We start from the raw sequence: 17,136 nt of genomic DNA on the forward strand, positions 1-17,136 counted from the left end.
CCCTGATGATCATTGTCAATATGTGCTGAGTTGTATATATTGTAACGTTTGTTGCATATAAATATCTTATAAAGAATGTTTAATTGCAGTGCCACCTTCTTTTTTGTGCTTGATTAATGTGCAAGATACACATGGTTATAATGTTCTGAATTGTAATTGTTTCCTGAAAATACAGGTGATGGTCCAACAGCATTTACAGTACAGCAAAACATACTTTCCAATGACCTTCTGTTTTGTTAGTTTTTCCATTTTGGACCACCCTTTCAATTTAAATGGATAATTTTTTAAAAAACCTTTCTACATTTTCATATTATCTTAGATGGTTAGTATGTACAGTAGACTTTTGTACTAATTTTGTTTATGTATTTATGTATTAATGCAGCTCTTATCAGGCAATAGAACTAAATGAAAAGCCGGAGGTAACAACTACATTACATCTGACGTGACATGACTGTCAGATGTCTTCATCCGACAGTCGGACCGTGTAGTTGTTAGTTATCAGTAGTTGTCAGTCCAAGTTATATCTTTATACTTTCTACTGTATATACATTTCTTGTATTTGGCCCTGCCGCTCAGCATAATCCATTCATTAAAGGCAGCTGTTATAATTGACACAATAGTTGCTAATATTCCACCGATGCTGCTGAGAAATATATCAACTAATGTGGCAAATTGTAACAGTTCCGAATCTGCACCTGGATAACTGAGCTGCCAGATTGAAACACCAGAAAAAGGAACATTAAATTTAAATTTTTTGGAAAACAGTCAAAAATAAAAAATGGAAAGCAACTGGAAAAGTCTTTATTTCTGGTGAACAATCTGAAAATAACTGAACTGAAAAAAGTTGTTGGTGTGTGAACAACCCCTTTAACACTGGTGTATCTTCTGTCACTGGTTGTATAGATAGCTGCAAATGATAAAATATGTTACTAAAATGAGAAAACAGAATCAGAATGAACTGTTTGCATTTTCTGTGACATTTCTGTTTCTTTTGCATAAATTACAACCCTCCAGCAACATGAAAGCATCATAGAAAATATCCCTTTTATCATAAATATCTGTTATACACAATGTATGGAATTGCTTAAACACATGAAATTCAAATTATTTCAAAACAATTTGATTACTTGCGTCATATCTTGTGTTACTATGACCCCTGCTGTCCATTTTAGGTAAACATAGAAACAGATTTCTGAGCGTCAAAGTCCCTTAGTAAATTAAATATGTTTAAATTTCCTTTAGAAAAAGATACAAAGAATGTGTTCCTGACTTGTTATAATGTAATATTTTCCATAATTGTAATTCCATCTTTCTTTCACTCTGTAAGGTATTTTGAACTGTTAATAGCCAACAATCAATGCACATGATTCAAAATCCATACTTAGCAGGACAGATGCAAAATTCCACCAAATTAAATGTGTGTCCTGGAACCCGAGACCCTTCCTCCTTCCCGAGACCCCTTGTTACCTGTCTGATCACACTATCCTTGGTCCTGCATTTCATTCCACGATCCTGAAACCGAAACACACCAACTCTTTTCTTTTTTTATGTGTAATCAGCTTTAATGTACATACAGTATATAGCAGTAAAGCTTCTGCTTTACTCATATTACATGTATAGTTAGTTTCTGTAGACCTTGAGTTATTATTTGATATTTGTTATAGATATCACTGGGTTGGAGACTAGTAATAGCAAGTCATCTGCAAAGGCTGTTGCTTTATAATCTTGCTTGGCTATGTGTAGTCCTGTTATATCTACATTTTTCCTTATTGCTATCATCAGATATTCCATGCAAATAACACATAAGAGGTGGAAACTGGGCAGCCTTGCCTGATATTAAATGATGCTGAGAGTATCCTGTCTGCTCTAATTTGTGCCAGGGGTGTTGTGTATAGTGCCAGAATTTTCTCTTTAAATATCTCAGGGACACCCATATGTGCTAGTACCAGGTCTAAAAATTCCCAGTTAACCCGGTCAAATGCTATATAGGATAGGATAGGATTTAATTAACCACTTTAATTGTATTTTCTTTTGCTTCTCTCTCTTGTACAAATCCCACCTGGTCTCTATGGATACATCCAGAAAGTATTGGTTTTAAGCTTTGTGCTAAAATGTTTGTGAATATTTTTAGATCTTGGTTTAGGAGGGAGATGAGTCTGTAGTTTCAGCATAATGTATGGTGACACCCCACTCTTTTCAAGCAAACTCTAACCTCGCCAAAACGACCATTCACACCCCATCTATCTGTTGGAATCCTTTTTGATTAATTTGAACATGGTAATTGAACCACATCACAAAGGACAGCAACTGTTTTACCAAATGTGCCAACTTCTGAAAGAAACGTCACACTATGGGTAGACTTTCAAGAATTACCATAGCACAATGGTTGCTTGGGGAAAACATTAAAAACAAAGAAAAACTGTCACTTTACTTATTTCCTATTCATAATTTAAGCTCACAACATTTAAGGCAACCTCTTCTCTTCTTCTCATGTCTCTCTATGAAAATATTCTGGTGCATTGGCTTGGTTGAAAGAAAAATAAATATTAGACACATTTTAGCACTACATTTAACTGTAGTAGTACCACCTGTATTACAGTTGTTAAAAGTCCCCATTCCAGTGCGTCACCTCTGGGGCACTGGCATCTGAACTGTGCAAGGGCTGGTGTGAGCCCTGTAAATGAGAACCAACCAATGCACTCTTCAGCATCACCTTCTCACAAGTATTGCTGCACAGAAGTACCTCCAAATAGAGCAATTCCACTATAGGAATCAAATTGGAGCAACTGCTCCATGCTCTGATATACATTATTGGCTTTGCCACTATGGCAAAAGAAGATTGGGGATTGAAAACCAAACTTTCTCTAACTCCACTTTTTTATTTACATCAGCAGGTGTCCAAATCTCAGCTTACAAATAGTGATGGGTGAATTTGTTTGCCAGCGAATGTGCGTCCAAAAAATGGACGCCGGCATCAAAAACGAGACGCCGGCGCAGTTTCGCCAATTTTTCTCCGTTTCGCCAGATTTTTCGGCGAAGCAAAACGCCCAAAATTCGCCCATCACTACTCACAAAATGGCTATAAAGAATCCAGGCACAAGAACCACAGAAATGCCCAAAGCCTTTTTACTTTACACACTTATGCTGCAAAGTGCCTATTTCCTACAGCACTTTCAGAAACTTAATCCTTTTGTGCTCCATGGTGGGTGCCAAAATGTAATGTGTAGAAGGTGGGTTGACAATAAAATAATGATATTAACAATAGAATAATGGGAACACCCTATTCCATGACGGGTAATGGCTGATATTCAGGACTATTAATATAAATTAAAGATCAAGACCCCTCGTCCTGGTACTTACAGAGGCCAGACCTAAGACAGATAGGGGGGAAGGCTGATGATAGTGGTCTCAGATAATCATTAAATGGCATGCTGACCAACGGTAGCAGACAATAAACCACACAATAGGCAGATATGCAGTAATATGTAATATAAGAAATGCAATATATGCAATGCAATAAGAACAGGGAAATAACAATAATACAATAAATATTATACAATATAAGTATCACCCTTTGTATGAAAATGTCTACTGTCACTTTAAGAATGGCAATTGTGCACACTAGAGGTCTGCAGAATATAGCAAAGTAACATAGTAACATAGCAAGTAAGGTTGAAAAAAGACACACGTCCATCAAGTTCAACCTTTTTTTTTTTTTTATATCTGCCTAACTGCCAGTTGATCCAGAGGAAGGCAAAAAACCCATCTGAAGCCTCACCAATTTGACTCAGAGGGGGAAAAAATTCCTTCCTGGCTCCAAAATGGCAATTGGACTAGCCCCTGGATCAACTTGTACTATGAGCTATCTTCCATAACCCTGAATTCCCTCACTTGCTAAAAAGCCATCCAACCCCTTCTTAAAGCTATCTAATATATCAGCCTGTACAACTGATTCAGGTAGAGAATTCCACCTCTTCACAGCTCTCACTGTAAAAAACCCCTTCCGAATATTTAGGCGGAACCTCTTTTCTTCTAATCGGAATTGGTGACCTCGTGTCAGCTGGAAAGACCTACTGGTAAACAAAGCATTAGAGAGATTATTATATGATCCCCTTATATATTTATACATGTTTATCACATCACCGCCTCTTCTCCAGCGTGAGCATCCCCAATTTGGCCAGTCTTCCCTCATAGCTAAGATTTTCCATACCTTTCACCAGCTTATTTGCCCTTCTCTGTACCCTCTCTAATACAATAATGTCCTGTTTGAGTCATGGAGACCAAAACTGTACGGCATATTCTAGATGGGGCCTTACAAGTGCTCTATACAGTGGAAGAATGACCCCCTCCTCCCGTGACTCTATGCCCTTTTAATACAGCTTTAATACAGCCCACTTAGCTGCCCAGATTGCCAGTTTGTCAAGATTGTGTTGCAAAGATGCCACATCCTGAATGGAAATTTTGTGTCATCTGCAAAAACTGATACATTACTTGCAACACCCACCCCTAAGTCATTAATGAATAAATTAAATAAAAGTGGACCTAATACCGAGCCCTGGGGGACCCCACTAAGAACCTTACTCCAAGTAGAGAATGTACCATTAACAACCATCCTCTGTACCCGATCCTGTAGCCAGTTTCCTATCCATGTGCAAATGACTTCATTAAGCCCAAGAGACCTTTAGTTTAAAAAGCAGTAGTTTGTGGGGCACAGTATCAAACGCTTTGGCGTTTCCAAATAGATCACATCTACTGCCCCCCACTGTCCAGCATTTTACTTACCTCATCATAAAAAGCAATCAAATTTGTCTGACATGACCTATCTTTCATAAATCCATGCTGATTGCTGCTCATAATGCCATTGACTAGGACAAAATTTTGAATGTGATCCCTTAACAAGCCTTCAAATAATTTCCCCACCACAGATGTCAAGCTTACTGGCCTATAATTGCCAGGCTGAGATCGTAATCCCTTTTTAAATATTGGAATAACATCATCTTTTCTCTAATCCATAGGCACCATACCAGATGAAAGTGAATCTGAGAAAATCAGAAATAGTGGCTGTAGTACTGTAGTAAGATCAGAGGTATGTGTTGCAACACCAGATTGATGCACCCCGGGGTGTGTAAAGTGAAGGTCTCACCATCTCCCTGTGATAGTGAAAGAAGAAAGATCCTGTGAGGCAGAGCAGATGCAGGGAAGCTTTAAAGGGGACCTGTCACCCAGACATAAAAAGCTGTATAATAAACGTCCATTTCAAATTAAACATGGAACCCAAATCCTTATTTTCATTAAAGCATTCATAGCTCATTTAAAAATCTCAGCTGTCAATCAAATATTGCCTGCCCCTCCTCTATGCCTTAGGCATTGAGGTGGGGCAGCCAATTACTTTCACTTTCCATTCAGCACTTACTACATATCACTGCTCTCCCCACATTCCCCCACCTCTCTTGTGTAACCAGTGCATGTGGATGGATAGCATGTCCCCAATTCTGGTGCACAAACAAGATTCTGAGATGATTCAAGGCTTGTCTTAATAACAGTGTCCACAAAATGGCTCCTGTCTGCTTGCTATAATTATGAATTCCCAGACTGAAGGAAAAAATATTAAAAAAATGTATATAGTGTATAATTAAAGTTTATTTTGCTTGACTAATGTGATAAAATAGGATTTGGAATACATTCTTTTGGTGACAGGCCCTCTTTTATCCACACTGAGCTTGGAATGCTGGTGTAAGGAAAGGCTTCCTAAATTCCTGAGGAGATCCACTGTCACAGAGGCTGATGGGCAATCCACAGTCCGGATCCGGTGTAAACGCTGGCAACTCACTACAGGGCTGAAGTCCTATCTATCCTACAGGGATTACTTCCCTAGCAATAGCTCAGGCAGCTGCACTAGTTCCAGTCACTATGATGGCTGACTGGAAAGGGTTAACTAACTCCCTGTGCTCTGACTAAGGTATTCCCTATATGGTGAAATCCCTAGCTTCCTACTCAATCAAATCAGCAGGAACTCTCACAGCAGAGAGGAGAAATCTCAGGCTGGCTCTCAGTAGTTCTGTGCAGACACCATGCTTTCTTCTTCTCTTCTTCCTGGTTAACTACTCAACCCCCCTAGACTTCCACCACCCTCCCTGCACACTGCCCAGTCTCTCCTGTGCTCCTTCACCCCTGTCACTGATGAGGAAGTCTCAAAGCTTCTGGCCTCTTCTCACCTTACCACCTGCCCGCTTGATCCAATTCCCTCGAAACTTCTCCGCAATACCAATCCTTGTCTAATCAAAGCCTTAACTCACCTATTTAATCTTTCGCTCTCAACTGGACTGTTTCCTTCTCAACTAAAACATGCTCTTGTCACCCCCATTCTGAAAAAACCCTCTCTTGATCCCTCCAATCTTGACAACCTCCGACCTATCTCTCTGCTACCTTTCATCTCTAAACTACTTGAGCGCCTAGTCTACAACCGACTTACCTCATTCCTCTCTGACAATAACCTGCTGGACCCCCTACAATCTGGTTTTAAGCCACAACACTCCACGGAAACTGCCCTGACTCGACTAACTAATGACCTTTTAACCGCTAAAGCCAACAATCATTTCTCACTACTAATACTGCTTGACCTCTCAGCCGCATTTGACACTGTAGATCACCCTCTCCTCCTCCAGTCCCTCCAGTCGCTTGGCCTTCGTGACACAGCCCTGTCCTGGTTCTCTTCTTACATCACCAATCGTTCCTTCAGTGTCTCCTACAATGGAGTATCATCTTCTCCCCTACCTCTTTCTGTTGGAGTTCCTCAAGGCTCTGTCCTGGGACCATTACTATTCTCCCTCTATACTTCCTCCCTTGGCAAATTAATAAATTCGTATGGTTTCCACTACCACCTCTATGCTGACGATACTCAAATCTATCTCTCATCTCCTGATCTCAACCCAGAACTCCTAACTCGCGTCTCCTCCTGCCTGTCCGCTATCTCTACCTGGATGTCGCAACGCTACCTTAAATTAAACCTCTCTAAAACTTAAATGGTTCTCTTTCCTCCAAGAAACACCAGTAGCATCCCCGAAGTATCCATCATAGTTAACAATTCCACTATCACCCCCTCTCCCCAGGCCCGGTGCCTTGGGGTTATCCTAGATTCTGCCCTGTCATTCACTCCTCATATCCAGTCACTTATTAAATCATGTCACTTCCACCTAAGGAACATATCCAAAATACGATCATTTATCACCCAAGACGCTGCCAAAATTCTTATTCACTCTCTCATCATATCGCGTCTAGACTACTGTAACTCTCTTTTAATTGGCCTCCCCCTCCAGAGACTGTCACCTCTCCAGTCCATAATGAACACTGCTGCGAGGCTCATACACCTCAGCAACCGCTCATCCTCTGCCTCGCCATTCTGTCAATCCCTGCACTGGCTTCCGTTACCTTTCAGAATCAAATTCAAATTAATGACACTGACTTTCAAAGCACTTCACAACTCTGCTCCACCCTACATCTCTGAACTCATCTCTATATACTCACCCACTCGCTTACTTCGCTCCTCTACTGACCTGCTACTCAACTCTTCTCTCATTACCTCCTCACATGCTCGCATTCAAGACTTTGGAAGGGCTGCACCCCTCCTCTGGAACGCTCTCCCACGATCTGTCCGACTTTCTCCCAACCTTTCTGCTTTCAAAAAATCTCTGAAAACGCACTTCTTTCGAGAAGCCTACCCTCACTCTGCTTAACTACCAAACGCAACACCACATACAACACCACATTTCTCACCCACTTACTTCGATCTTGCCCACTCCCACACCTTGTGTATTACTCCCTTCCCTTTAGACTGTATGCCTATGCATAGGGCCTTCCTCACCTCTTTGTACCTGTATTGATTGTGATGTTTGTTACTCCATATATTCTATGTATGTAATTCATGTGATGTAGTTGTATAATCACAGTTACTTTACAGTGCTACGCAATATGTTGGCGCTATATAAATACATGTTAATAATAAAATAATAATAACCTCAGCCTCACTTTCATTTTGGCTCCAAACTTCTTTCAGAGAGGTCACAAGGTCAGAAGCAAATCTTTCTTGCTGATTTGTAAGGCTGTGGCTGAAAACTGTCTCACTGCAGTGCAAGCAGCAGCCATGTTTTTGGTGGCTGTGATTTAAAGTCACAGGGTTATGCGGTTAGGGAAAGGGCAAATAACACTTCCCTACACAGGTATTGCAATATTTACTATAGTAAGCTTACATGCCTTCTAATATAGAAGGAGGGCTTTTTACCATGTATGGTATTTCCGTGTACTGTTTGCTCTTATGGTAAATGCCCTGTAAAAAGGTATAAACGCTTTTTGTAAGAGGAGTGCCTTTGGAAGTTCTCCTGTCACATTTAAGTACTATGCTGTGGTGTGATTGTGACAACTTCCTAGGCAAAACTCTTGTCTTGTTTTTCTTTGTCTAATAAATAACCTCACTTATTTAAATAGCCTTCTTGTTATGTTACACACAACTTGTCTTTTATTATTGTTTTCGTTGTCTAATGCATCTTGTTATATTTGTGCTTCTCCTCCCCCTCTAGTCCAGGAAGATGCTGTGACCCTCAACCCCCCTCCCCTCTTCAACTGTTCACAGTTTACAGTTAGCAGCCATCTTAGGTATCATTAACTACCTAACCCTGGTGATAGAAATATTCTCTGACCTACTGGTTTGATCAGTGTATGGGAGATTTTCTAACAGTTTTGGAATAAACGACAGCAATATCTGTATACTCGCGTCAGTCTGGTTGAGTTCAATTGTCTGTGGAGATCTGCTAATAAAAGTGAGTAGTGTCCTGTAAAGGTCCTGGCCCAGATCCAAGGGAACTATCACTAAGGACAGTGGGTTGAAACAGAACAGTCAGAGAATATAATTGCCAGCCAAGTTCAAATTGGGCCAGCTTTAGGAGCAGCCAGCCATCAGCAGCAGCCGCAGCAGCACAGTGTATGTGCATAACACAGAGACTTCCAGCTACATATCTTCACATTACAGTGTCCTCTCATCAGTATTTATCAGCATCCAGTGTGAATAATTACATGTACAGATCTGCTTCAGTCAGGAAGAGCTTCTCTACATACAACTGTTCACACAATACTGCTATCCATATACTGCATAAAGACACAAGTGAGGATATATGCATTGATCTTTCTGTATTCTGCCTGCCTGCTCGGCACCTGCCTCTCTCCTGCTCCTAGCTGTGTGTCACACAGACTTTACACAAAAAATCCAGCAACCAGTGCAGTCATTACTATGTCCCAGTCAGGCTCTATGGCTTCTGTTAAGGATACCTCAGAAAATGTGTGTCAAGAACCACAGCTCACTGATGTACAACCCGGCACCAGCTTGCCAGGGCAAAGTGTTGGATCCAAAAGGAAGATCACACCTTCTATTAATTTAAAGGAACGTTTTGAAGCTACTAAAGAGCAACTCTCAGATAATCTAACCAAGCTATGGAACAAAACAGTACACTGCATGTCTGTGGTTGGTGAAACTGACCAGGAAGTACTGCACCTAGAGGGCGCTCTCAAAGTTCTCAGTATTGCCTTTGAACGTTGTGAGAGACTGAGTATTAAATATTCATCTTCTTAAATAGCACCAAATTCAATTACCTCAACGAGCAAAGAATCAACCTAGTACAAGAGACCAAGGTGAAGGCTCAAACAAATATCCACATCAGGATGTTGCCACATCTCATGTTTTTGCATCTTCTAGACACACAAAAAGGTCTTCCAGATCTTCTCATTCTATGTCTTCTACTCTCAGCGAGCAACTACTCAAAGCTTGTGCTGATTTAGAAACTGCTAAAATAGAGGCTTTCTTTGCTAGAAAGAGAGCAACCCTTAAAGCAAAAATGGAAGCAGAAGCTGCTTGTCAGAAGGCAGAAACTGCTTGTCAAAAGGCAGAAATGGAAGCCAAAATGGAGATCTTGCAAAAAGAGCGTGACCAGGCAGCAGCATTAGTTAGACTGAAAGTTTTAGAACAAGCTGCTAAAGAGATTGATAGAGGCAGTGCCAGTCAGATGGACACAAAGGAGCCAAAATAGCAGGCACTCTGTTGCTTCAGATATAGGTAGAGCTACTGATTCAGTGGCTTGGCCCACAGTCTTCAGAATGCATTAGGACTCTGAAATCCGTTTACACTGGCAATGTAGCTGCAGGAGCTATGGCAATCCAGAAGCCATTGAAGGTGCTTTATTTAAAAGACTTCAAAGTTTTCCAAAAATATCTGGAAAAGACAATCAAAAGTTTCAAGACCTGAGTGACCTCTTGCTTCAACTTCAGTTGCCAAAAACTGATCCGCACTTGCCAGGTCTCAGCTAACTTGACACCGCTCATGGTGTTAACCCAATTGTAGCAAAGCTGTCATATGGCATTCAAGAAAAGTGGGTAACAAAAGGTTTGAAATATAAGGTAAAGAACAAAGTATCCTTTCCACCATTTTCATTCTTCTGTGACTTCATCAAAGAGATTGCAAGGACAAAGAATGATCCAAGCTTTATATTTGGTGAGTCAAGTTTTCCTAGTCCTCCTTCACCAAAACATACACACAACAATTACAGGGATCATAGAGGTCCTTTGTCTGTAAAGAAGACAGATGTTGTTTCTGCCATTGCACCTTCCAACAAAGTTGACCAAAGTGAGAAAATCGAAAACCCAAATCGATAATGCCCTATTAACAAGATGCCTCACCCGCTCAAAAAGTGTCTTGGCTTCAGAGCAAAACCACTGCAGGAGCGCAAAGAACGCTTAAAGAAATTTAGCATCTGCTGCAAGTGCTGTGCCTCTGTGGAACATATTGCCAAGAACTGCAAAGCTGTTATTAAATGTTTAGAGCGTAACAGTGACAAACATGTGTCAGCTTTTCATCCACAATCTTCTCCAGTGCTACTTTCAAACATTTCACCCCAAGGAAATCATGGCGAGGAGAGCTCAAATCAAACCTCAGCTTCTACTTCAGTGTCTACTTCATGTACTGAAGTCTGTGGAGAAGGAGTATACGACAAGTCCTGTGCCAAGATATGCATAGTAAAGGTATACCCTAAAGGACAGCCTGAAAAGGCACTTAAACTCTACGCCATTCTCGATGTCCAAAGCAATAGGTCACTGGCACGAACTGAGTTATTTAATATAATTAACATAAATGGAGATGCACTACCAAACACTCATGGCACTTGTGCAGGTATTTCTGAAGTGGCTGGAAGAAGAGCTTATGGCTTTATGATAGCATCATTAGATGACAAGATAGAGTTTTCTTTGCCTACTCTGGTTGAATGGACCATATACCGTCCAACTGAGAGGAAATTCCTACACCCAAAGTTGCCTTCCATCACCCTCACTTAAGGAGTATAGCCAACTGCATTCCAGTCATTGACAAGAATGCTGACATTCTCCTTTTGCTCAGTAGAGATATCTTGAGAGTACACAAGGTACGTCAGCATCGCAATGGGCCTAATGATGCTCCTTATGCCCAACGCCTTGACCTAGGATGGGTCATCGTAGGAAATGTCTGTAGATATGGAAGAAAGAAATCCATGTATATTTCTTCTTACAAAACTCATGTACTCCCAAATGAATGCAACACTTATTTGGAACCATGTCAACACTAGTACCTTGTGAAAGAGAGACTTGAAAGCACCTCAGAGTTTCAGCACAGTGCACAGAGTAATATTGTGTTCAACTTTACCAGCAACGATGATAAACTAGCCCCGTCAATGGAAGATAAAGAATTCCTCAAAGCTATGAAAAATAATTATTTCAAGATAACTCCAACAACTCGATGGCACCTCTACCTTTCCACACTCCAAGGCAACATTTGCCTAATAACAAACAACAAGCGATGTCCAAGTTTTGCATTGAAACTCACCTTAGACAATGTCACGGACACGGTACTTCTAACCGCACGTGACTTTAGGTGTGGCTATCAGGGGTCACTCACTCAGTCTCTCACCCACCTTGCACACAGGTTAGACTAACACAAAAGCACCCCAAACACAAACCAACACCCACAAAACTCATTCGCTGCCACCATCTTCATTCACAGGCGATAGAAACCTAATGTGACTATTTCCCTGTTCTCTCTAACAGGTAATAATTCACAATACACCAATGCATTAAACACTCTCTCCCTATAGTCAGTTAGTTCCTACTGATTCAACAAGCACTTCAGCATACAGAGGATCACAGTTACACTCTTTCAGGCTAGGTTAGTTTAGAGCATCAAAGACAATCTTATTAAATTCTCTTTAATATTATAAAAGGTATAACAGTGCAATATACAAAAAGATGTTACAAAAAGAGACATACATTCAATAATACAATTACAAACAGTTGTAAAATAAAAGGGAAAACTTGGAAAACCTATACTTAACTCCAAAGATATAGAATTCCTGGTCCTGGAGGCAAGGGGAAACAAACTGGATAACTTCCAATCGCAATTGGTCCTCCAAAGTAAATCCAAAGTTTAGTCAGAAGAGCTGACTATTTATTAGTGATTTCAGGGCATCAGGTAACTGCACACTCCCCCCTCCCTCAGGAATGCAAGGGGCGTGGCCTAGCAGGACACAGATTGAGTTTTTATGACCTCCTGTGAGTAGGAACTGGACCAACAATATAATGACCATAACTCCTTATTGGAACATAGGAGAGAGATGATATTATATTCATTGGTTATTAATTCTCTCAGGGATTCCTTAGATACTAAACATCAATACTGTGTGACCTGCCCCTGCCCAGATATTCACATCTGATATACAGAGTACCAACCCTAGTCATGTTTGGACTCGTTTGAATGCTGAAATTGCCTTGAACCCATCACCAGTTTTTTATACTGTTGGTACAACAGGTATGGGTTCTGTGGGGATAAATATATTTGAGTATACATTATATGTGACCTTCACTTCACCTTTGAGGGTCTTGCTGGGAACTTTAAGTTCTCACTCCTTGGGTTTCCCCCTCCCCATGGAATGGCTCTTATCAGCCAGGGCATGGAGGAGGGCATTACAGCTCTGACCCCTCTGACCATAGTGAAAAGAGGCCTGTTATGTGTCTGATTTAGATGTTGGCAGAAATATTTCTCATGATACCTTGGCCTGTTTTATTATTATTACATTATTTCCAAGGTGTTGTGGAATTGCTGGAGAAAGGAATTTTTACCTGTTCTGCAGACCCAGAAAAAGTTGCAAGAGGCTAAGCTTCCCACAAAGGATCTTATTCATTAAAATGAACTATGGGACTTGATACAAGGACTACACCCTGTGATGGCAGGGAGCTACAAAAGGGTGAAGTAACGGTAGCCAAGCGTATCACTACCTGGGTTTCTTCAGACTCAGACTTTACTGAACTGGTACTTCTACATCTAGAAGACTCCACCTCACCTGATGCCTCAGAACCTTGATGTATTCAGCAGAAGAAGCCTGCAAAGGACTAGATCCTGTATTACTATGCATGCTTTTTGTTGTTGTTTTCCCTCTCTCTTTCTTGTTACAGGTCCCCGGGAATTCAGGAATCGCCATATTTATGAACTTTATTTATTTAATGTTTAGTTATTGTGAAAACTAAAGATTTCAGTGTTATGTTACACACAACTTGTCTTTTATTATTGTTTTCGTTATGTAATGCATCTTGTTATATTTGTGCTTCTCCTCCCCCTCTAGTCCAGGAAGATGCTGTGACCCTTAACCCCCCTCCCCTCTTCAACTGTTCCCAGTTTACAGTTAGCAGCCATCTTAGGTATCATTTACTACCTAACCAACCATGGTGATAGAAATATTCTCTGACCTACTGGATTGATCAATGTATGGGAGATTTTCTAACAGTTTTGGAATAAACTACAGCAATATCTGTATACTCGTGTCAGTCTGGTTGAGTTCAACTGTCTGTGGAGATCTGCTAATAACAGCGAGTAGTGTCCTGTAAAGGTCCTGGCCCAGATCCAAGGGAACTATCACTAAGTACAGTGGGTTGAAACAGAACACTTCTCTATGAGTTTTGCTTTTATAAAAGAGGTCTGGGTACTAAAAATACCTTCAGGGTTAAATTAAATCCCTTTTTTTCTTCAGCTTCTGACCCATAGAGTGCTGTTACATTGAGGTTCCTTCCTTTAGACAGGCAGTTAAACTTTAACCTAAATGGCGTATTAGACAAAATAACGAGTGCTAGTGGTACTTAACCATAACTTGTTGTTTACTTAACACAAATGGGGTATACACTTGTTATAATGTTATAATAACGGATGAGGCAATATATACAGCAATAGACTAACAGGCACAATAATAGACAATCTTACTAAGGCGTCAGATCCAAGATCCAAGGAAATATACACTACCATGACTTGTGGGAGCACTCCAAAGCAATGACCTACTCCCCTTGATAAGAGGCAAAATTAACATTCTGTTTTCTATCTGGATTAATAAATGGTATTTGTTTTCCTATGTGTCACTGTTCTCCTAACATCCAGATTTGTAAATTCATCAAACTAGGGCCAGGCCAGGCCAGCCGGGCTCCCTAGGCAACCTAGCCTGCCATCACCCCCACGTGCGGCGCATGCACACTCAACCACGATGGCCGGGAAGGTGACAGGAGGGAGGGGAGAATGACAGGGCGGTTGGTGACAGAGGGAAGGAAGGGGACTAAGACTCATGGGGGCTCATTTATAAACAGTGGGCAAATTTGCACCTGGGCAGTAATCCATAGCAACCAATCAGTGATTAGCTTTTTTCAGCAGCTGCATGTTGAGCGCTGAAAGTAATCATCTGATTGGTTGCCATGGGTAACTGTCCAGGTGCAAATTTGCCCACTGTTTATAAATGAGCCCCATGGGGTAAACACGGACTAGGGGTAGGCAGAAGACAATTTTAGAGGTAGCTGCACAGCGCCTCCCTATCATTGCCTCCTAGGCAGCTTCTGAAGCAAAAAAAGAAGATTTGTAGATTACAAGCCATATAATATTATAGTCATAACTGGTGACTGTACTGGCCATAGTAGATCCCGGGGGCCCATTTATAAACACTGGGCAAATTTGCACCTGGGCAGTTTCCCATAGCCACCTATCAAAGGTTTGCTTTCATTGCTCAACCTGCAGATGAATGAAGAAAGTCAGTCACTGATTGGTTGCTATGGGTTACTGCCCAGGTTCAAATTTGCCCATTATTTATAAATGAGTCCCACTGAACTTTGTCTTTAGACCTTGACTGATGCATGTATATTTCATACATAAACAGTAACACCAAAAAATGTAAGTCTTTAAAGTACTAAAATAGAATGCACTGTTGCTCTGCATGGTAAAACTGGTGTGTTTGCTTTGCTACTTTACTACTATAATTTCTATAAATAAGCTACTGTGTAGCCATGCGTGCAGCCATTCAGTTTGAAAAAAGGAGAAAAGGTACAGGTGACATAACATTTAACAGACACACCTTGTAGAATATAATGCAGGTTGTGGAGTTATCTTTCTAAATAATTTGTACTGGCATATACATTAGCATACAAATAGCTTCAAGAAGGGCTGGATGGTGTTGCACAGCAGTTAACAGATGCACTCTGTAGAATATAATGGGTTTTGATGCCTATTTAAGAACTAATCCGAAGTTGTGAAATTATTTTCCTAAATTAGTTACACTGGTTCATACATTAGTTAGCTTCTAGAAGGGTATGGATGGATTTCTAGCAAGTGAGAGAATACAGCGTTATTGAAAATAACTTTTAGTACAAGCTTATCCAGGGACTGGTCCAAATTACAGTTAGGAAGGAATTTTTCTTCCTCTGAGGCAAATTAGGGAGGCTTTAGAAGGCTTCCTCTGTATCAACTAGCATTTAGGCATGTTTTATATAGCCATAAATGGTTGAACTTGATGGACGTGTCTTTTTTTAACCTGACTTACTACTTTACTATGTAGCCTTTACATATATCTGAGCCGTTTAGTCCTATTTTAACTAGAATTGCTACACCCATGTCTACACAGCAGCTTAGTTATATAGATTATAGAAGTGTTCCTCAAGCCAACACACCAGTTTTACCAGTGCAGTGCATTATATTATATATATTGTGAAATTTGGGGGTATCACAGCGGGATTGTTAGCATAAATGCAGGCCACTCCAAGGTGAAAAGAAAAACAGTCAGTTTATTTTGAACACAAAGAGCTTCCAGCAGCAGAAAAAATGCAACAGAAAGAAAAACAGCTTCATTCAGCAACATAAAGTCCAGCAGTAAACAAAATAGCTTACTTCAGCGTTTTTACGTTTTCAGTACCCCAAGGTACTACCCAGGCTTGGTCTGTGGGGAAAACACCAGGAAAATATCCCCCTGGCTATCAGGCCCCCCAGGTCTCTGAAAGTCCAGCCATCCTAACAATACAGCCCAGCCCTCCTGTGCAGCTCCTACTCTCACACACTGCACACCTGCTGCTGACTTCCTTAAACACCCCTTGGCTGTCCAGCCCACCTTCTGGCTGCTTACCCCTCTGGCGTTTCTTAAAGGGAACATTCTTAAATGGATGGCTCAGAACCTAAAAACCGGGGATACATATCTGCCATCCACTATAAATCCCATCCGGCTTGTACATATCCCCCCCCCCTCTGCCTCAACCCAGGGGAGGTGGAGGCACTAGTAGAGCCTAGACAATGGACTCAAGACAGAGCATCCGCATTCATATGCTGTTTTCCGGGTCTCTGCTCTACAGTATATTTGAACTCCTGGAGTGCCAGGAACCATTGGGTTACCCTGGCGTTTGCCCCTTTTTTCTGCTTCATCCAGGTGAGTGGGGCATGATCAGAGATCAGACGGAATCTCCTACCTAAAAAGGTAATAATGGAGAGAGTCCAAGGCCCACTTAATGGCTAGGCATTCTCGCTCAACTATTGCATAGTTTTTCTCCGCTGCAGTCAGCTTTCTACTGAGAAACACTACTTCCCCATTAATGACCTGTGATAGGACAGCTCCCAGACCTATGTCTGAAGCATCCGTCTGAACAATAAATTCCTTTGAGAAATCTGGTGCCACCAAGATGGGGTGGTGACAAAGAGCAGACTTGAGTTTGAGGAATGCCTTTTCAGCATCCATGTTCCAATTAACTATGACTGACTGTTTCTTTGTTTTAGGGCGGGGCCAG

The sequence above is a fragment of the Xenopus laevis genome, chromosome 6L, assembly GCF_017654675.1.
Source record: "Xenopus laevis strain J_2021 chromosome 6L, Xenopus_laevis_v10.1, whole genome shotgun sequence".
Taxonomy (NCBI): Eukaryota; Metazoa; Chordata; class Amphibia; order Anura; family Pipidae; genus Xenopus; species Xenopus laevis.